The sequence below is a fragment of the Pseudomyrmex gracilis genome, unplaced genomic scaffold, assembly GCF_002006095.1.
Source record: "Pseudomyrmex gracilis isolate BER0280 unplaced genomic scaffold, ASM200609v1 scaffold_1589, whole genome shotgun sequence".
Classification (NCBI taxonomy): Eukaryota; Metazoa; Arthropoda; class Insecta; order Hymenoptera; family Formicidae; genus Pseudomyrmex; species Pseudomyrmex gracilis.
In genome coordinates, this window is record NW_018022173.1 from 23,420 (window position 1) to 28,919 (window position 5,500).

Genomic DNA, 5,500 nt, shown 5'->3' on the forward strand with positions numbered 1-5,500 from the left:
ACTGTCATAAAGGTAAATGAACAGCTGATAAGCAGAAGCTTGGCATGGGTGTCCGTAACAGTGCTGCCAACGTGACACAAACAACAGAATTCTAAACCGATAAGCCCGCGAGGTTTAAATTAAAACTTCCGGTTATTTTTTTATCATGGTAGTATTTGCGCTACAGACTGTTCGAGAAAACGATATGTCAGCAGATGTCACGCGATTTGATCACTGTCAGTTGACCAACGTAAAACTTTATTTTAACTCTGAATTCTATCCTTATTCCGATTTGCATTTAGATTTTGATTAAAAAAAATATGCCGTTTTGTACAATATGTACACATTTCTGTAAAACGTACTACGAATGTGGTGTTGTCGTACCGTTTCTCACGATTTACAACTTTCTGCAATGTGATCCTTTACTGGTCAGTGATTGCTCACGTCAAAACGAGGCTGTCAAAAGTGCAACCGTCGATGTGCGTATTGAATTAAATTGCAAAAAATTAATACCGGCAAATACTACGGCCTATTGTCTCATTTTGCACGATCGTGTGGTTAAATACAACCCGTTACCTAACGTAGTGCGCAAAATTATTTAAATTGCAACATCAGCATTTTGCCCTTCCATACTCTGAAAAATCGTTTAAGAACCACAGTATGTACCAATAGACAGCAGTCGTCTTTTATCGGTCACACAATTACATCATCATGGATGTGCCGACTTTCGTGGACCTATAAGGATTTGTCGTCGTGAAAAAAATTTTATTGTCAAAAGAAGTGGCGGTATTGCAAAAAGGTATTGTTCTCCCGCAGTACATTTTTGAAAACCCCTTTCCGTAGAATCTACTTACAAGATCAGACAAGTCAGCAGCTTCTTGGTTGATGACGCATCATCACAGGCTGCGTTGGGAAGATGAAAATGTTGCATACCGCAGAGCAAAAAATTTGATTACGACAACTATTTGTGACACTGCAGAAAATGATGACAACGCATCTTCACTTGTCTATGTTAAAGGTTCTGAAAAATGTAACTGGCTAGCTGATAGTCTCGATAACGACGTGGATTACTTATTAAAACATTGGATGTTGATTACGACAATATTGCTTCTTTAAATAAATTGAATGTATTGAAGTGTCTATCATGTGAAAAACATGTGAAACATTGCGCATTACAAAGTGTAGTTAAAATATTTACTTGGTGGTTTAAACGACAAGAAAATGTTATATGCAATAACTTTATTTGTTCAATTATTACCCTGTTCCATAGCATATTTATATAGATTAACGGTATTAATCGCGGTTTAACGTGATTCCATAGTTGATTGTGGCTCATTTCTTAGTTAAACATAGTTCGGTAGCGGTTAAACATGGTTCGTTTATGGTTGAACGTGGTTCCTGGGAGTGGTGCACCATCTTGTCGTGGTTCCCAGGCTTGAGTACCGTGATGATCTGAGGGGCTATGCCGGCGGGAACTTCGGTTCCTGGCAGGGTCTCCCTTGCCGGACAGGTCCTCAGTGAGCGATCAGACTAAGAGTGTACCTAGGGGAAGGAAAACCTTGATTCCAAACCCGGGCAGGACGGGCTCGTTACCCTTGGTCTGGAACCGTCCTAGGTCAGGTTCAAGACCGAAATAAAACCGCTTCTTTTCCCAATTATGAAAATGAGCGAAAAGAAAGTAGTAGATTTACCGGACCAGGTCGACCGGACGGCCAGGTCCCGGCGCGGAGGGACTAGTGTCCCGGGTGCCCCCGCGTCGTCATCCGACGACGGGCGGGTAGAGGAGTGTACCGCAGGCCCCTCTACCTATTTTGCGACTGCGATGACGGACGCGATGCGTCCGGTTCGCCCACGCGGGAGAGCTAACCCCCGCGTGGTACTCCGGAGAGTGGACTCGGCGAGGTCTATGATCTCCGTCGACTCCATGGAGTCTTTGGATGTTCCCCTGCCGGATGGGGACAATATGGGGGACTCCTTCGGGGATGAGGCTTCCACTTGCCCGTCCGATGAGGAAGAATTGGCAGCGTGGGCGGCTGCTCAGCTGTCGAAGCCCGAGGGACGCGGTCGCCCCCCCACACACGGCCAGTGTGTCGGCCTTGGGAGGGCCCGCGACACGCATCACAATGCGCGTNTGTCGCAGAAGCGACAGGCGGCGGAGGCCACGGGGGGACCCCCCAAGAAGCACACGGCGACCGAGTCGGAGTCCGGCCGCACTTCGGACGACGCGTCGATCCGCGGTCTCCGGCGGACGTGCCTCCGCGTTGGTGGGAGCGACGTCGAGCGCGAGTGCGAAACTCGCTCTACAATAGACCTCATCGACCTTATCTATAAGGCCGTGGGGGTCTGTGATGAGGTGGCGGGACGCGCCAAGAACCTGAAGGGCACGGATGTGAAGGCCCTTCGGGAAGCGGGTCGGGACGGACGTAGGGTGGCGGATGCGCTCTATGTCCGCCTCGAAAGCAATCATGCGGCGAGGAGGGCTCCGGTCCTCCCGCAGATCTACAAGGAAAACGAGGAGCTTCGACTAGAGGTCAGGCTCCTCAGGGAGGAGGTGGCCGTTCTGCAGGCCAAGATCCGCATGCCGCCTCCTCCCCCTCCTCTGGCGGGGTCGGCGGGGGTGCCTGATGACCTCCTCGAAAGGATCGGCGCCCTCATTGACGCCAAGCTCGCCGCATTTGTCCCCCCTGCCTTGGCGGGAAAACGGGTGAGTGCGGGGGATCCGCGCACGCGCAAATCGGCGGGTGCGCGGTTGCGCTCGGTCTCCGGGCGGCGGACGAAGACAACGGCCGAGGCCAAGGTTCGTCCAAAGGCCGTCCCGGCGTCCCGAGTACTCGCGAAGGTAGTGGACCCGGGTCCGTCGATCTCAAAGGCGGCGGACACGTGGTCCACAGTTATAGGCCGTAAGGCCAAGAGGAAGGCGGCGGGTGCGACAAGGGCTCCGGCCCCTGTGGCCCGACCCACTTCTGGGGCTCCTCCCCCGGGCGGACAACCCCAGAAAGCTAGGAAAGGGAAGCGGCGGGTCCGGCTCCGAGCTCCCACAACTGCCGCAGTCGTGGTGGCCCGGGATCCGACCGTTCCCGCCTCCATCGAACTGATGGAGGCGGTTAAGAGGTGCCGGCTGGCGATACCTCTCGAACCCTTAGGGATTCGGGAGGTTCGCCCACGCCGGACCATGACCGGGGACCTGATGATCCAGGTACCCGGCCCAGACATGGCAGCCAAGGCCGACGCTTTGGCTGCCAAGATGGAGGGAGTCCTCGCAGGGACGGGAATAAAGATCCGTCGGCCCTCGCGTCCCGGGAATGTCCGGGTGCGGGGCATTGACGGCACTGTCTCTTGCGAGGAAGTACTAGCGGCGCTCGCCTCAGCGGGCAAGTGTCCGAAGGGAGAGGTTCGCTTGGGCGAACTTCGGGCTCTTCCTTCCGGACTCAAGACGGCCTGGGTCCAGTGCCCAATCTCGGCGGCCAAGCGGCTAGTCGCCGCCAAGACGGTGCGGATGGGGTGGGTGCTAGCGCAAGTAGAGGCGCTGAAAGCCCGCCCCCTCCGGTGCTACAGGTGCCTGCGCGCGGGACATGTGGGGCAGTTCTGTCCTGCCTCTGAAAAGGACCGCTCGGAGGTTTGCTTCCGATGCGGTCTGACGGGGCACGTCCTGCGGCAGTGCACCGCACCTGAGCCGCGGTGCCCATTGTGCACCGACCTGGGCCGCAAGGCCCGTCATGTGTTGGGGAGCCCATCGTGCCAACCCCCGCCCGNCCGGGTCAGCGGTCTTGCTACTACGTTTGCAGGGCCGTCACAGTTGGCACCCGGTGTCGCCGGGCGGGAGAAGCGGCGGTCGACCGGAAAACTTCCTCCTCAAGATGATGTCTCCGGTCCGGCCGAGGGGGGGATGGAAGCGGAACCCCTAGGGGCTGTGTCAGCCCCATCTTCCCCACTTTCTTCTCCGTTGTTGACGGACGGGGCCTCGGCTCCCTCTGGTCCCGGGGGACTTCGTCTTCCCGGTACTAAGGAGCCGTCCCCGGCACCGGCGGTGTCCTCGCCGCCGGCGCCCAAGAAGGCGCCCGCTGCGTCACGAAAGGCCCAGGCGGGGCTGGCCCTTGCTGCCCTCCTGGGGCATACAGGGCCGAAGAGGGCAAAGCCCGGTCCCGGTTGCTCCAAGCCCTAGTACGNGCTTGGTTCAGCGACGCCCTGACGTAGTTTGGGGGGTGGGCCTTCCTCGTGCTTGAGGGAGGCCAGTAGTGTTCGGAGTCAGGTCCGCCTCTGCGTCTGACCTGGGGCCGAGAGAGGGACAACCCTCTCATTGAACTTGGCCCGCAGACGATGGGGGTGGAGTTACGACACTCCTACTACCCGTCAAGGAGGAGATTACTCTTCATACCAAGGAGGGGGACCCAGCTGGGCCTTCAGCCTACCGGTGCATCCTGCGCGTAACCGTAAGGACATCCCGGGGTGCACCTAAATGGGCAGCAGTCGGCCGTCCCAGGGGTTTTAGTGGGTATACTCCACCAGGGTGAGTTCTGGTGGGGGAGTTCCACACTACCCCATCTCGCCTCGGCGGGGTGGGGTGTGCGTAATGCATTTCCCCTGGGTTAAAAAAAAAAAAGAAAAAAAAATGGTTGAACGTGGTTCTTGGTTTGGGGGTCGGGAGGACAGCCCCAGCCTTCCAAGGGCAGAGCTGACTGCCACCAAGCGCGTCGTCAGGTTGCGGATAGGGGAACGGCCTCAAATACTGAGGTTAGCTGCGAATAACCTTTTCGGGAGGAATAAGCAGTCGCGGACAAACAGCGGTGGATACTGAGGGTGGGGTGGTCGCTCCTGTAGGAAAGGAGCGGCCTATAAAGTGCTCCAGTAAACCTGATAAGTATCCACGTCAAAGGCGAGTGAGTGCCGCCTTAAAAGCACTCCAACCGCAGGGCAGATCGGGCTTGTTAAATTTTGTTTACCAACTGATCTAGGTAAAGGAAAACACCAATGTAAAACCAAATAAGTAGAAATATATGATGGACAGCAAGACGAAGAAGGACTTACCGCCTCAGAGTGATCGGACATTCAGGGGTGGCACGGTGAGAGTACTGTCCCTGCTCCCGCCGCGTCGTTATCCAACGAAGGGCAGAAGGAAGGGTTGACGGCGGGCCTTTCTGAATAGTGTCCGACCGAAGGTTCGGTTTTGGTTTCGGTTTCGGCCGAAACTGAGACAGAAACCGAAATTCGGTTTCGGTTTCGGTTTCGGTTGTAAAAACTAGTTTCGGTCGGACACTATTTCTGAACACTCTGCTACCGCCGTAACTGAGCAGTATAGAGAGAAAAGGAAGGCCGACAAGAGCCTGGAATCGGCTCTTCAAGAGGGCTTGAAGGTGGCCGATTGCTCCATCGCTACGATGGGCATCGTCGCCCTTTTTGACCATGTGGGGGACTCCCTGGACGAGCTTTGGGAGCGACTTTGTTGTCGCTCTAAAATGTCCAGGGAGGAGAAAGCGGGCAGGTCGAGGGAGCTCCGAAAAAGTCGTCTCAAGTTTCCTGGAGC